We start from the raw sequence: 17,499 nt of genomic DNA, 5'->3' as shown, positions 1-17,499 counted from the left end.
ATTTTCTCCTGTTCTGTAGCTTGTCTTTTTATCCTCTTAGCAAGGTCCTTTGGAGATCAAATTTTAAATTTTGCTGAAATTCAGATTATCAATTTTTCCTTCTGTAGATTGTGCTTTTGGTATGAAGGCCAAGGACTTTTCCTCTGGCCCTAGATTCAAAGATTTTCTCTTATTTTTTCATTTCTAGAAGATTTATAGTTTTATGTTTTACAGTGAAGTCTTTGATTCATTTTTAGTTAATTTTCTATAAGATATGAAGTTTAGGTCAAATTTCATGTTTTTGCCTATGAATGTCCAATTGCTCCAGCACCATTTTTTGAAAGGGCTATTTTTTTCCCCATTGAATTGCTTTTGCAACTTTGTAAGCCATAACTTTTAACATCAAAGGAGACATAAATTTAGCTAAATATTTTTATACCTAAGAAAATCAACAATTTATGCTTCTTGTTGTTGTTGGGTGTCATTGAGTCAGTCAGTTCTGACTCACAGTGACCCTACGTAAAACAGAACAAAACATTGCCCAGTCCTGCACCATCCTCACAATTGTTGCTGCTGGAGCCCATTGTTGCACCCGTTGTGTCAATGCATCTTGTTGAGAGTCTTCCTCTTTTTCCCTGACCTTCTACTTTACCAAGCATGATGTCCTTCACAAGGGACTGGTCCCTCCTGATAACATGTCCAGAGTACATGAGTTAAAGTGTTGCCATTCTCTCTTCTAAGGAGCATTCTGCCACTGCTTCTTCCAAGACAGATTTGTTTGTTCTTTTGGCAGTCCGTGGCATATTCAATATTCTTCAACAGCATCATAATTCAAAGGTGTCAATTTTTCTTCAGTCTTCTTTATTCATTTTCCAGCTTTTGCATGCATATGAAGGGATTGAAAATACCATGGTTTGGGTGAGGCGTACCTTAGTCCTCCAAGTGACATCTTTATTCTTTAACACTTTAAAGAGGTCTTTCACAGCCATTTTTTTTTTTTTTTTTCCACAGCAGATTTGCCCAGTACTTTATCTCTTTTTATTTCTTAACTGCTGCTTTCATGGGTACTGGAAGTCCTTGACAACTTCAATGTTTTCTGTTTATCATGATGTTGCTTATTGTTCCAGTTGTGAAGATTTTTGTTTTCTTTATGTTGAGGTGTAATCCATACTGAAGGCTTTAGTCTTTGATCTTCATCAGTCAGTGCTTCAAGTCCTCTTCACTTTCAGCAAGCAAGTTTGTGTCATTGAATATTGAAGGTCATTAGTCTTCCTCCAGTCCTCGTGCCACTTTCTTCTTCATATAGTTTATGCTTAGAGATTGCTAATTCTGTGCTTAGGCCTTGTTCTGGGAACTTTACATATCTTTAATCCTTTGATTGCCTTCAGCAACTCTTATTCAATTGCCTCAGTATCTCTTTGAGGTAGGTACTGTTATTGTTCCCATTTCACAGATAAGGAAACTGAGACTGCCAGGTTAAACAAATTGCGAAGCCAGAATTTGAACTCCGACAACATGCCCCTGGAGATTGTGCTGTTCACCTTTGTGAGAACTGCATTGTTTATCATATGCCAGATGTTTAGCAAAATAGTGAACATTCCGACACTTTTCTGTTATCCCAAGATATTTCAACTAATGTAGGAAGGAAAGACTCTTTCCACAAATTCTCACTGTTATCCCAAGATATTTCAACTAATGTAGGAAGGAAAGACTCTTTCCACAAATTCCTTGTCTTAGCTTTCATGTGTTTGATGTTCTATTCATATCAAAACCCTCATGACCAGGAAAACATATTCTTTTCCAAATTTGAAGCCTTTGGTGTTGACACCTTGACCTTTCCGTCACCTGCAATCAACTTCCCATAAGGGCTAAAAAAAAAAAAAAAACACATAAATCCACTGGGGAATTGTAGTCCTATTGTGATTAGCAGCTAACAGAATTTGGAATTGTTTATAAAAATCAACTCTTTTTTTTTTTTTAACATTTGTACTTTCAAGTTTGTTTCCTGGCTTGTTAGGAAAAACACAGCAAGTACTCATGAAAAACGAAGGAAACATGAAAGGAAATACTGGTGCAATGTTTTCAGAGAAAAACTGAAAGAAAAATGGCAATGCAAAATTCCCAGCATGATAAATATATTGTTCTATATGCGAGAAGGACAATGAAATTTTAAAATATAAACAACAATGGATTATTCCAAAATTCATACCCACATGAAAGAAAGGGAGAAAGATTGAGAGAGAGAGAGAGGCACCTTGTTTCACTGCAAGGGTATTTTGGCATCTTACAAAAGCGTTTCTCAAGTTTCATAATCTGAAACAGATGAAAGATGAAAGAGCCAGAAACTTCTTCTCAAATGTGAAATCAAACTGACTTGGGTTATAGGAAAACTCTTAACCTGAGTTTGAAGAATCCCTTGTTATTCTGTTTATCTGTTCATGAATTAACTTGTCAAGCTCTGCTTTTAAGTGAGAAGCACTGTCCAAAAAATGGTGTTTGTGGGATTTTGCCTTTGTGAGAGCAAGAAAATTGGATAAATTCTATGTAGAATTTAGTTGACATATTCTTGAAGTCCCAATGTGAAAAAGACTTAGTATGATCTTTAAGTCTGAGGATGTTTTAAAGTTGTCATCCTTATTTTCAAATGTGTCTCCGAACTAGATTTCTAAACCCTCTGAGATGTTCCTGTCACTAAAATTGGGTAACCCATTGCTGCTGAGTCGATTCCGACTCATAGCGACCCCATAGGACAGAATAGAGCTGCCCCACAGAGTTTCCAAGGAGCACGTGGTGGATTCAAACTGCCAACCCTTTGGTTAGCAGCTGTAGCACTTAACCACTACTCCACCAGGGTTTCCAAAATTGGGTAGGTTGTGCATATTATACATCCAGGAAATTGGTTAGAAATTGCTGGGTGTTGCCTACAATTGGAGACTCTAGGTAATGCAAATGGCTAATGTTCTTGGCTACTAACTGAAAGGTTGGCAATTAGTGTCCACCCAGAAACTCCTTGAAAGAATGGCCTGATGATCTACTTCACAGTCATTGAAAACCCTATGAAGCACAGTTTTACTCTGACACACATGGGGTTACCATGAGTTGGAATTGACTTGATGGCAACTGGTTTTTGGGTCTGTAACTGATGAAGCTGCCACCCATGGAAGGTGATGGGGTTTATGGAATATAAACCACTCAATTAGATTCTCTATAAGGCATTAAAAAAAAAAAAGTTGCCGTCGAGTCAATTCTGACTCGTAGCCACTCTATAGGACAGAGTAGAATTGCCCATACAGTTTCCAAGGAGCGCCTGGTAGATTCAAACTGCCAACCTTTATGGTTAGCAGCCATAGCGCTTAACCACTACACCACCAGGGCTTCCCTATAAGGCATAGATAAACGAAATAAAAGAGAACACTTGTGGAATCTTGAGTGTACTCCCCTTTCCCAACCTCTCTCTCCTCAACACCCTTGGTCTTCCTTCTACTTTTTTCTCCTTTGTTCCCTGTCTCATTTCCCATATGTGGAGAATTCATATCTTGCCTTGAAATAATACTAATATTTAGCTAGACTCTTTATTTATATGTAAGGGGAATTCTGAATTCCAAATTCTTTTAGCGTAAGGACCCTTAGTAAGAGACAAAGGCAGAGTGAACACTACATTTTACATACTTTTAAAAAAGGATTCCCAAAACTGTAAAGAAAACAGTCAAAGAGATTCTTGTTGGCTTAGGCTATAGGAAATTTAGGATAATAGATAAAGGCCAGCTCTTGAAACAATTAATTTTCTCTCCATTTTCCTTCTCTTCAGCTAGAGATGCTCAGCATTATAGCAAGACATTTAACTGTGTAGGTCATTTGTGTTTTGAGTTTCATTATAAAAATCAAAAAGGGCAAAAGTACAGTGGAGTGTAGTACATGGAATAATCAGTGTCTCTGAGGGACTCAATAGTGAGACGACTTCCAGATAAAGAGTAAATCAGATAATTTGCCTCTTTAACTATCGCCATGTACAATTATGACTTTTCAAATGGTCTGCTTGCTTTTTCTTGTTTTCGTAAAGTCTTCTTTATAAGATCTCCCGAATGATTGTTTTGAAATCAGACCAGATCATGTCAGTCCTTTGATCGAAACCCTCCAATGGCTTTCTATCTCACTCAAAATAAAACCCAAAGTCCTTTCAGTGGCCTTACAAAGTTCTATACAATCTGTTTGCCAATTATCTCTATAATCTCATGTCTTATTGCTTTCCCTTTCTCTCTTTAGCATCTTTGAATTTTCTCATCCATTTGCTGGTACTGCTGTTATGGATTGAATTGTATTCCCTCAAAATATGTATTGAATTATTGATCCTTTTACCTGTGATCTGGTTTGGAAATAGGGGTTTTCTTTTGTCAGTGAGGTCATACTAGTACAGGGTGGATCCAAAACCTAATCATTTCTGAGTTACAAAAAGATTGGAATAGACACACAGATGCACACATGAGGAAAGACAGGCACCATGTGAGGATATTCTACAAGCCAAAGGAACGTTACGCATAAAAAGACTGCTTGGAAGGAATAAAGGAATAAATACTGCTGAGACTCTGACTGGGACTTTTTGCCTTCAGAAGTATGAGAAAATAAATTTCTGTTCTTTAAAGCCACCCATTTGTGGTATTTGTGTCCTAGTAGTACTGGGTAACTAAGACAACTGCTGTTCCCCCAGATGTGCCCATGGCTTGTTCCCTTGCCTCTTTTAGGGCCTTAGTTAATGATCATTTCAAATTCCAACACTAAACATACTAATTATATGCCTTGTTTTTTTGTCTTTTGTTTTTTGTTTTGTCTTTTCTATCTCATAGTAAAATGAAAATACAAGAAGGAAAGGAAATTTTAGTCATTGTAGTTAAGCAATGTATTTTAAACTTATAAAACAAATCCTGGTGCATAGAATGGTCTCAGATATTTGTTGATGAATGCTTAATAAATGAACAAGTCCACTTTTGACAGAAAAGGAAAGAAATATGGCATTTCTCACTTGCTGTTTATAAAGAACTATGAATTGGGGAAAAGCAGAGTAGGCCACATCGCTGGTTGGATATTTACAATTAAAGAATATAAAGGTACACGCACCTATTAGAATGGCTAAAACCCAAAACACTGGCAACACGAAATGCTGGTGAGGGTGTGAAACAATGGAAATTCTCATTCATTGCTAGTGGGAATACAAAATGGTATAGACTCTTTGGAAGAAAGTCCGACAGTTTCTTTCAGTGCTAAATATAGGTTTACATTCAATACAGCAATTGCACACTTAGGAAATTACCCAAATTAGATAAAATCATACATCCACATAAAAACTTGAACATGAATATCGATAGCAGCTTTAATCATACTTGCCAAAAATTAGAACCAAAATGTCCTTCAACAGATGAATGACCGAGCAAAGTGTGGCACATGCATGCAGTGGAGTATTATTCAGCAATGAGAAGAAATAAGCTATCAAGTTATGAAAAGACATGGAAGAACTTGAAATGCGTATCGCTAAGTGGAAGAAGTCATTCTGAAAAAGCTACGTGCTGTATGATTCTACGACATTTTGGAAAAGGCAAAACTGTACACAAAGTGAAAAGAACAGTGGTTTCCAGGAGGTGGCAGGGGGAAGGATGCATTGGTGAACCACAGGGCATTTTTAGGGAAGTGAAACTATTCTGTATGGTACTTTAATGATGGACACATGACATTTTACATTTGTCAAAACCCACAGGACTCTACAACAGGAAGACCCTCAGCAAGATGAATTGACACAGTGGCTGCAAAAATGGGCTCAAGCATAACAACGATTGTAAGGATGGTGCAGGACCAGGCATTGTTTCGTTCCGTGGTACATAGGGTCTAGGGTTGCTATGAGTCGGAGCTGACTGGACAGCACCTAAAAACAACAACATTGGTTCATCAATTGCAACAATGTAACTCAGGAATACAAGCTGTTAATAATAAATCAGTGTGTGGGGGAAGGGAACTCTGTATTTTCTGCACAGTCTTTCTGTAAACCTAAAAGTGCTGTTAAGTATAAAGTCTTTTTAAAATAGAAAAAAATTAAAAAGGCTATTCAGATAGTTTCCTATTTAGGGTTGTAATTATCAGAGTGGCCTATGGGTCTACCTAAATTGGTCTATTAACTAATTAAAAACTCTATTTCTATTTGGCTAAAGAGAATAACCCAGTTGCCTTAGCCCACAGACAAAGTGGTAGAAACAAAAGCCAACATTAATTCAACAAATCAGAATTTGGCCTGGAGGGAGTTTTATCCTACACATATGATGAGAAGGAAAAATACCTAAGAAGTTTTCAAGTTAGTCAGACTCGGATGTGATTTCCAGCTCTGACAGTTATTATCTATGTGAATTTGGCTAAGTTGCTGACACTCTGGAGACTTCAATTTTCTCTTCCCTAAATAGGGATCCCAAAGGTGTTGTATTAGTTTCCATTAGATGCTATAACAAATTACCACAAATTTGGTGGCTTAAAACAGCAGAAATTTATTTTCTTCTCTTTTCCATTCCCTTTTCTTCCCTCAAATCTCTCTTTTCTCCGCTCCATAGCACCTCTCTCACCTCTGAGCTATATAAAACTATGCAACAAGCTATGCCTGCCCTTGGCATCCCTGCTGCCTTTCAACTTTTCCCTCCATTAACACCTCAAACACATATTTTGGGGCTTAAAATGAGGACAGCGATGGTTCAGTGGTAGCATTCTCACCTTCCATGGGGAAGAATGGTTGGATTCCAGCCAGTGCACCTCAATACTTGTTGCTATGAAGCTGTGAGCAGAGCTTACAGACTGTGGTAAACGAATAAATCTGGTTATCTACTTTGAAAAATAAGCCAATGAAAACACTATGGATTACAAAGGTTTCATCCCATTGTACACTCCTCACTGTGAGTGAGGGATGACTCCAGCACAGTAAAAAAAAGAGAGAGAAAACACTTCCCATCCATAAATATCCTACATTCAGATGTCAGAGATGGATAGGTAAACAGTTAAACAACCACTTGAAATATAAGAAAGACTAGATAGAATGTATAGTCAGTTAATAAAGGAATTAGTAATTGTTATGGGGAGGCAAGGACTAGTGAAAGTATCTTGGAGCCAGTGAAATCGAAGCTGCACCTTGTCGATAGAAAGGATGTCATGGCTTAATAACATCGGAAGAACTTTCCAGACAGGAGAAAGGCATAGAGGAGAGCTTTCTCTTATTTCGTTGGTAAACTAGTTTCCTCTTACTTCCTCTGGCTGCTCTAAATACTCCCCCTGGGGAAGCCTATCTAAACCTGCTTTCTCCTCCGTGCTCCATTTGGGGGAAAAGTCCTCTTCTCTCAATCTCCTTCTAATTAACTGCTTTAACTAGGTGTTGGGAGGAAAATCATCTGAATAATGTAATTCACAATGAGGTATGTGGGACTGATAACCAAAACCAAACCCGTTGCCATCCAGTAGACTCCAACTCATAGTGACCCTAGAGGACAGAGTAGAACTGTCCCATGGGGTTTCCAAGGAGCAGCTGGTGGATTCGAACTGCCGACCTTTTTGGTTAGCAGCCCAACTCTCAACCACTGCACCACCAGGGCTCCTGTGTGACAAATAGCTCCTGAAATCTCCTCGAACAAGAAGAGTTTCTTACCACAAATGAATTTCTCTTGGGATTGTATGCCGTTTGTGAAATTATATCTGGCAAGAGTGTTTCTAATTCCCGTGTATTAAAGAAGATTACCCTAGACTAAGAAAATGATAGGCATAAAAAAAAAAATTTTTTTTTTTTTTTTTTGGGCATAGGGAGGATTTTTCAAATGGTTGAAACGTCTATCCAAGAAGCGAAGACTCTGAGCTATAGAAGACCACTTCATTTGTTTTGTTCTCTGTGGCGCTGGTGTTGTTAGAAAAGAATTCTGCTTCCCAATGGCGCTCTACCCACCCCCCATACCCCACCCCACCCAAAAAAAAGGAAGAAAGGAACTTATTTTTAATTTTCTCTTTAGATTTTCTAAGAGGCAACTTGGGAAGCAAGGGACAGAAACAAATCACGCCACCCTCCCATTTTTTTCAGCTAATTCAGAATGAATTAGATTTACGAATCAAGCAACAGCGCTTAAGGAAAACCGTTCCTATGGTTACGCAGAAGGCTTTCTAAATGTGGCACAAGATGCAGGCAGCCAAAATGACTTGACTGTTTATGTTAAATATGAAGTCTATTCCCTATTGAAATTTAATGATCTACTAGCTGCATTTTAGCAGCTTGCACCCTGATAAAATTAACATTTTGAATACATTTGGAGAGAAAAATCGCTTCAGCAATTGGCAAGTATTCACTCCTTTTTATTTGATCACATCAGCGATTCAGATGAAAGCACTTTCCCCCATACTATTAGAAATTGGGTCTACAAATTAGCCTCATCTCTGGGCCTGCAGGTCCCCAAACACATTCTATTATCTCGTTGCAGGTTAGCTGGTGCCAGATGTTAGAATGAACACTTGATGAGCAAGCTCAGAAAAATATTATTGTTTTTCTTTTATAGCAACCTGGCAGAATCAATACTGTTACTTGCGACATCTCCTGAGCCATCCAGTGGTTCTAAAATACCCAACAAGGTGAACAGTTCAGACACGGTGAAGTCTATTGCCCCTCCCCACTTAGCCTCCTGAATGAGAAAGACAATCTGTCTGTTTTAAAAAGCTGACAGGAAATTGGAGCTGGGAAAGATATAGTCACTGTGTATTTCAGTTGACGCAGTTCAAATTTGCTACATAAGGGTTCCTTGATATCTGTTAGTAGGAACCTCTCATTCAGCAAAAGCAGAGAGAATGAAAACAGCCCACAGGATCCCACCCTTAGGTATTTATTTATAGATTCAGTTCAAGTCAACTAGCATTTATTATCTTATATAGACAAGACATGATGTAAAGAACTATGGACACAGAAATAAAATACACAGTCCCTGACCCCAAGTAAAAGAGAAAGGCAAAAATAATGATACGTCAGGTCTTTCTTCTCAATAGCTGACTCTGTAGAGCTCCATAGCATTTTCACCGTCTTCCACTAGCAAAATTACACCAATCATAAAAATAGTAAGAAACTCGGAAGGTCTCAGGGGTAGTCGCCACACCCATCACTTGAAATTTCTTCATGCTTTTTCAAGTCTCTCCTCTGTAGTCACCCCCTGAAGAATGTCTTCTCTCTTTCTCTAACCAGTTGACTAACTGTCATTGAGTCAATCCTGATTCATGGTGACCCCTTATGTTTCAGAGTAGAACTGTGTTGCACAGGGTTTTCAGTGGTGACTCAGAGAATTTGAACCACCAAACTTTTTGCACCACCCAAGGACTCCCTTCCAAAAGATGGCTGGTGGCATCCGCCAGAATCAATTTCATTCTCCCACATTGGAAGGTGAGAATTCTACCACCGAGCCAACACTGTCTCTATTTAGTAAACGCTAAAAAAAATGTGTTTAACATGTTAATGGAGAGAAAGACTGAAAGACATCAGGGATGCCAAATTCAACTGGGACATATTTAAATCCTTGAAGCACAAATTGATCAAAACTTCTCTATTCTATTCTTGTTCAAGGTAGAATATTTCATTCTAAATAGCAAACTTGACAAGTTGGATACTTAATAATTATAATTTATGTCCTGAGATAATGCACTTAACAAATCTGACACCAGAGAATTTCAATTTGTTTGAGGAAATTTATTTAGAATTGGTGAGTAGAAATGCATTCATCACATATTGATTCCTTTGTCAGGTTAATTTCCAAATTTAAGTTACCTTTTAGTGCTCTAATTAGTCATTTTAGATGTGATTCATTATGATCGTTGTTATTAATATTTTTGTTGAAATTTTTAGTAAATTTCTTCCATTAGAACATTAGTTAAATGAATGGGAAAATGCAAATGTGTTCTTTTGTTTTTGAAAAACAGCCTTAAGAATCAATTTGTCCTTTCAGAGTAGGTGTCAAGGACTGACATCCAAAATATGAGAGGCTTGTTGAAATATGCAGATGTCTATAGGTTTGACAGATGACGTTCCCTGGTCCTGCCCAGAGGTGAGTTATGAAGGTGATCAGCAACTTCATTAAAGAGTGAACCCTACCAACTGAGCATAGTTCAAGAGGAATTCTACCCTGCCTTTTATAAAAAACCAAAACCAAACCCGTTGCCATCGAGTCGATTCTGACTCATAGAGACCATATTTAGAAGAACCTTGCCCTCCTGACACCGTGTCTCCAAGATTTTGGGGTTTACAGGAAAGGTTACTGGTATGTGAAGTACTGAACAGTCTCCCCAAATCCAGCTTCGAGGCATGTGATTGTTTACCACAAATTATATTTATTTATTTATTTATTTTTTTACTACTTAAAATGAATCCACAATTCTGCTAGAATATTGGTCTGACTAAGAACGAATTTCTAGAACAAGAGTTGAAGCTAGATGCCAGCTATTTTTCTTTTCCTCAGAGGATATGTCTTTACCCAGAGTTCCATAATGGTAGACCTTAGATATAAAAGTAAGGAGTTAGACCTTCATTCTGTAGGCAAAGGCTTGTGTGGTTAAACGAAACCTGTGAATTTTTTAATACGGAGTGCAATTATCTTTTGGAAGGTTGGGAGAAGATTACACAGGACTTCACAAATGACAACATGGAGTAGTGAACATAAACATTATGGCAATTCGCCTGCACAGTTTGAACTACAGGAGACAGATAATTTCTACGTAACCAAATGGCAAGGAGAGCAGAGGTCTACATAAAAAAGAACTGTTTTTCCAAGAAATGATGAATCATTTTCCTATCCAAAATCCACTCTTTTAAATTCAAGCAGGAACATTTATTACACAGTATTTTGGGGAGACATCTGTTCTCTCCATCCTTGTTCTCTTTGCCCTTTTCATTTAAATGAAAGAGAGAGAGAAAGAAAGAAAGCAAGCAGGCAGGAAAGAAAGAAAAAAAACAGGAAACAAAGTAAGAAGAAAAATGTCTGCAATGAATGAAAAATTTTAAAATAATGGCTCTAAAATAGTGATACCTCAAGTACAAATATAGGAAATGTTATTTAATAATTGCTTCCAGTATATCATTTAGGAGATTTAAATTATATTTTCATAGGGTGGAAACAGTTAATTTTCCAGAGCTGATTTCCAGAGTTCACATTCAACAGCCCATGCATAACATAATGTAAGATGTATTTAAATACCCAAAAGTAATTTCATCAGGCAATGAACCACGGTGTCTTTCCGTTTGTTCTTACTCAGAACACACTCACCAGTTCACCCAGCATCCATCACTTTTATTTTGATTCAGATACTCATTGTCTGAAGTAATAACGGATAAGTGATCCAAAGAATAGACTATTGCTTTGAACTGCTGACACACTGCAGAAAGTTGTATTATGCAGGATTGTGCTGCTAGCCAAAATACACACGTTCAGCTCAGAGCTCTTTGCAGAAAGCATGCCATTGCCCCTACATATTTTGTATAATAGATACCCTATAGTGGGAGATTCAAAATGGAAGTCTTTCTTATTTTATTCAATAGAACGGAAAATAGTATATAATATATTTAATTTGAATCATATCACTCCGTAGACACATTTTTCACGAACTCCATTGGAAAGCCTACTTTTTACTTCTTTAATTGAAAGTAATCTTTAATTAGTAATCAATGTGAGAGAGAAAAATAGCAGTTATTTTATACTGTTATGTGAATTGTTTGGAAGCAAACTTACATCATGCAAAGTTAATGTTCTCCAGAAAAAAAAAATCTGTGACCCAAAATGCCACTGATAAATCAATGAAGAATAGAACCAAAGGAAGCATTTTAAATTTTGCCATAAAATAGAATAGATAAAGTAAGCAAGATTCTGGTTATGTGGTTATCTTCACAGGCACCTACAAATAAGAATAGAGACACGGGACAACTCAGTCTACAACATGAGGCCATGCGTATGAACGTTGTGGCAGGTAGAGATAGTTTACTGTAGGAAATAGACCAAGCATTTTTTTCTCATTGCCACACAGAGTCACCCCACCACACACACACACACACACACACAAAAAGTGTACATTTTGAAATGCAGGAAATGCAAATATATATACAGTGGAAACTTAAAAATGATACCTGAGTGCCTCAATTAATTGGAGTTTTCAGGGAGGAGATGGGTGTTTTGGCGAACTAAATTCTCAAGTCACCAGATTGTCAGCAAGGGTTTTGTTGGTCTTTCTGCGCGCAAAGAGCCAAAGACCACGATTTAACATGGAATTGCACACAGTGAGACACCACATTGGTTTTCTCTCTTAATACATACAATGTAGAAACTGTCTCTTCTTTGATGACTTTGGACCTTGAATTTCTTCAGGATAATAATTATGTCTAGTTACCTATATCCAAGTTATTTTTGCAGAACCTGGAAGTAAGAGGAAGATGGGAAAACAGTCCAAAAAAACATGAAAAAGAGAATGGGAAGTTGTAAAACTGTTTAGATAGCTAAAAATTATTGGTCTCTAGACTTAAAGTTAAGGAGCTCTCTTGATCCAACGGTTAAGGCTGGTCGGCTGCTAACTGAAAGGTTGATGGTTTGAACTCACCAGCAGCTCCACGTTTGAAAAGATCTGGTGATCTGTTCCCATGAAAGTTACAGCCTTAGAAACCCTGTGGGACATTTATACTGTCCTATAGGGTTTGCTACGTGTCGGAACGAGTCAACAGCACACAACAACAAGACTTAAAGTTGTAGATTACATGAAGAGCATGCTAATCTTATACATTAAGTTTGCTTTTACTAAATATTAGCATTATAATTTGCTTTCCTACACTGAAGATTGAATATTTCTATTGATCCAATATGATTTAGTAAATGTTCTTTCTAGAAAATTGATGTTTTTCTGTAGTTATGTACATAAAAATCATAAACATCCCCCCATCACTGCTTTGGAATTCCATGAATAGCTGTAGAAAAATATAATAAATTATAATAATAATAGTCATTTCAGGTTTCGACCAGACAAACTTATTTCTTGACCTGTGACATGAGTTATAATTTCAGTTGGATATTTGCAGGCATAATAACAAAAATAAATATATGTCCTTAATTTTTAATGTTGTTGAAAATATTGGAATTTTTGCAGGCTTTTCCCTCTGCAATTCATTTACTTTCAGCACTCAAAACCTTCTATCTATGTTTGTCTACAGTGGAGAAAATTCTGCTGGCCTTTTTATTAGAAGAGGGTGACACTATTGCCTCCCTGTCACAGGAGGATACTGACTTGTTTCTCCATTAGTGTGAATGGATTCACATTGATTCATTCGTACACTCTAACTTTGTCTCCCTTGTGATTGAAGGCACCATTTCTGAGACGTTGACCAGGCCAAAAGGCACAGTATAGATAGATGAGTGCCACCATGTTCTCCCATGGAAAGTAATAGGCTCTGATCTTAGCTGGTTATTTGGGTAGATCATGTAACCCATCAGCCTGATTTGTCCTCTCAGCTGAGTGACCTGAAATAGATTATTCTATGGTCCATATAATAAAATTGTTTTAATGTATGGGGAATGTGTTTTTATCTGGTTTTTTGCCCCAAAATTTTATTCAGAAAACTTTCATATGTAAAAAAAAAGAATAGTGTAATGATTATCCTTATCCCTTCATCTAGATTCAAACAGTGATATTTTCCATACTCTATTTTTTTCTGAACCATTTGTAAGTGATTTGCAAACGTCATGACTCTTTACTCTTAAATGTTTCAACATGAATCTCCTAAGAAATAAGAACATTCTCCTATATCACTATAATAATTTTATCATAATTTTTAAAAAAAGTAATTACCTAACAGTTTCTCTAATCCAAGTCATTTTCAAGCATACTTACTTGTCTGAAAATGAAATTTTGTAGTTTCCCCTTCCTCGACTCAGAATCCAATCATATTTCTTGAAGTGTATACGGTTATTATTCAACACAATTTTTTGTGTCATAAATTGTATGGGCTTCCTTATGATTGTAGTTCTTCATTCAGGACCTGTGGATTGAGATAATACTTAATGGCAAAAATAAACGAATGAGCGAATAAGATTATCTGGTACGTGGTAGCTGTCTAATTTTTCCTTGCTGAACAAATGAACTCAGCAATGTTTTAATTGGACTTGCATTTTACTAAACAAGATTGCAACGGAATGCATTTGAAAAACAAGAAGACATTTTTGTGTGAGAGGTATTTTTATATTCAGTCCATAGGCTCTAAGAGTAGCTAATATGTTTTTAATCATTTACTATGCACCTAGTGTGGAATTAAGCACTAAGTATTAGCTCATCTAATCTTTGCAACTAGCCTAGGGGTACAATTTTATAGATGAAGAGACTGGGCAAATTAAGTATTTGGTTAAAGATTACAGAGTTAGTAAGAAATAATCTGTATATAAATTTGAGCTCCAGGGCTTATTACATGTACTAACCACAGTGCTTTGTGAGATAATGCTTACCACTTAAGGGAAGTTCATTTGCCCTGCAATTCCTTCTCAGCCCCACCTGGCAGACTGGTTAGTATCTGCCTCAACCTCCTAAACTGGACCATGATCTAACACTGCTTAGCTATTGCTCTGGCCTTAAAGAAAGTCATATCCCTGTGAAACTCAAAGAATTAGTGCATAGTTTTTGTTCAGAGAGAATTTGGAGCAAGGTCATGTCTGTTTCCTGAATGGATAGGGTTAGACAAGAAAAAACTGGAGCATTTCCCAGTTCCAAGGGAGCCAAGTTCTCATCATTTCATTTCATTATTCTCTTTGAAGTAAATTCCCAGAAAATCAGACACACCCATATTCAACCTGAGTACAAAACTCATCTCAAAGCCAAATGGGCGTGATTCAGGGAGTTTGCCGCCATGTTGGGTCGCCTGTACTTCTGTTCCCTTTCATTAGTGAAGTTAATTGCACGTTTCCTGTAACTTCAGAGAAAACAGAGTAATCCAGCACAGACGCATCTCCGCACAGTGGCCTGAATTGTTCAAAGAATAGACCAGAAAGAAGGAAGAGATCACTTTACTAAACATCGGATCCTATCGTTGCTGCAGTTTCCTTTGATCTGTTCTCTCAACTTGCCACTATAGATTATCCCTTATTTTCATGGTTTCATTCCCCATGAAGTGAAATGTTTTTATTATGGATTCTGTAAATGAGCACTCTGCTAACTTAAAATAGACATACCTATACTCTTTTTTTTTATACTCTTACAGAGAAAATCCTTGCTATAAAAAAAGTAGTCCCCAGAAAAACGTCTGGCCAGCAATTGGCCCCTTTTGTGGAATTAACTTAAATCTGCTGACATGTTTCCTTAAACATGAATGAAGTAAATTAAATGTCAACAGTGAGTCAAAATTAATCATAAAAGTGATCAATACTTATGTGTGAGAGAGACTTGTCCTTATGGATACAAACACTGTATGAGACCTGTATTTCTGGATGCCTTATAAACTCACCAAACAGACAAGAAATCAGACAAGGTTTGGCCACTAAGTAGTGAAGAGTGGGATCAGTCCCATAACTTTTTAGTCACCCAGTTTGTAAGTGCTCTAAATGCCTCGCCTTATGGGCACTCAATAAATACTAAACAGGGGCAGCAATTTCCTTTCCTGTCTAGTCAGGGTGTCATTATTTCTGTACAGCCTCTGAGCTTGTGAGCACATAGAAAAATACCATCTACCACAACTGGAAATACGCCTTTTACTCCGCCACCGCCTCTTTTTTTGTGTGGCTTACGCGGCTGTGTCACCCTACTGGAAATCTAAGAATGGTCACGCTCCGTTACCACTTATGAAAATTTAACCCCTCCTCTCCCAAATTTCTCCCAAATACCAAGAAGTTCTAGCAGGTCTAATCAGCGTATTTTATTTTGTCCTTTTCAATAACCGGTTGCGATGTGATGATGTAGATTTGCTGGGAAAGGAACTTAAAAAAAAAAAGAAAAAGACCAACCAGCTTTTGGAGATGCCTCACTTTCTTGGGGGGAATGGCAATTTACATCAGTGTTTTTCAGGATGTTTTCAGTAGTTGTTTTCCTCACTCTAGAGGCCTTTGGGGGGAGCTCACTTGTATATTTCAACATATTTTTTATTTATTAAAATATGAAATAAAAGAAAGTTATTAATGCACAAATACTTATTAATCCTCTTGGCATGGAAACTTACAAGCTACTGGACTACCATCTCTGTCACCACGTACCATGATATAATTTCTATACCTAAAATATTCCCTCGGCTTCTAGAATGTTATACTGTACTCCTTTTCTTTCTACCTCATTGGTTCTTCTTTTTTCAACCTCCTTAACTGTCTACTCCTCCTCCCTCTGTCATCTAAATGTAAAGGTGGCTTAAGGTTCAAAACTCAATCCTTTCTTTTCTATGGACTTTCAGTTCCTGGGAGATTTCCTCCAATATTATGGCTTTACATATCTGGTCTGGGTATATGGAACTAAAAAAAAAAAAAAAAAATCCTGAAAAATTGGATTAATGTTGTCACCTATTGACCTGGATTTTTTTTTTCTCCAAATCTTCAAATACTATGGCAGTGGGTCTTAAACTTTGATGTTTATGACCATCACCTAGGGCAGCAAGCTGGTAAATCTAGGATTCTGTTCTAAATCCTAGTTTGTTAATCAGCCCCCCGGTGGCCTTGATGCAGCTGGCCACTTGAGCTGTTTTGAGAAATACTGGACTGTGGGCTTCGTAATTCCTTTCATAACTGAGAAAAATAAATACATGCCTGTCTGACTTACCTGTAACAGAGAACCAGATCTTGTCACTTAGGTGCTTGATGCTCAGTTCCCAGAGACCGGAGCTCAGTCAAGTGAGATATCTGTCAACCATGGGGAAGCTCAGGGAATGAGTTTCAATTGAAAGTGAAACCTTTTTGACATATTTTATTGTGAAGACCAAGTGGAAAGCATACACAAGGAAGCCAGGAAGACACTGAAGGGGGAGAGGAGAAGCTTAGGCACAAAGTGATTTTCCTAAATGGAAGTGGAATGTTTCAGACATTGCCTAGGCCAGCCTCATTTAAAAGTACAGGGACTGGTTCAGTGTGCCAGCTGTTAACTGAGGGAACAGAGGAGTTTTGCCCCTCCCAGATACTGTATGAGAAATACACCATTAACCATATATAGTAGAGACCTCTGTTATGGTCAGCAAACCCTCCCCCTGCCCTTCAATGCCAGGCCACATAGTCTGAAAACTGGGCTGAGGGCTTTAGCCTATTCAAGAAGACCACTGATATTTGCAACATGTATACATATTGTGAGGACCACTGGTGGCGCAGTGGTTAAGTACTTGGCTGCTAACTGAAAGGTCGGCCATTCGTACCCACAAGCCACTCTGTGAAAGAAAATATTACAGCCTTGGAAACCCTATGAGACATTTCTACTCTGTCCTATAGGGTCTCTAGGAGTCAGAATTGACTCGATGGCAAAGGGTTTGGTTTTTGCACATGTTGTAACGAAACAGGC

The 17,499-nt window shown here is 37.6% G+C and overlaps 1 long non-coding RNA gene across 2 annotated transcripts; it reads right to left on the bottom strand.

The window, feature by feature from the left end:
* Positions 1-4,961: 4,961 nt before the first annotated feature.
* Positions 4,962-16,878, bottom strand: LOC126066494 (uncharacterized). Of its 2 annotated transcripts, XR_007515112.1 has the most exons (5): positions 16,774-16,878; positions 13,879-14,026; positions 12,131-12,416; positions 6,721-6,801; positions 4,962-5,890 (listed from the first exon to the last, which is right to left on the bottom strand). It is a non-coding gene; the product is annotated as an uncharacterized LOC126066494 (long non-coding RNA). The 2 variants fall into 2 exon arrangements; XR_007515111.1 differs by having other exon boundaries at positions 4,962-6,801.
* Positions 16,879-17,499: the final 621 nt, after the last annotated feature.

Source organism: Elephas maximus, chromosome 23 (assembly GCF_024166365.1).
Source record: "Elephas maximus indicus isolate mEleMax1 chromosome 23, mEleMax1 primary haplotype, whole genome shotgun sequence".
NCBI classification, from domain to species: Eukaryota; Metazoa; Chordata; class Mammalia; order Proboscidea; family Elephantidae; genus Elephas; species Elephas maximus.
The sequence above is the reverse complement of the archived record's forward strand: the minus strand, read 5'-3'. Positions and strand labels throughout refer to the sequence as shown.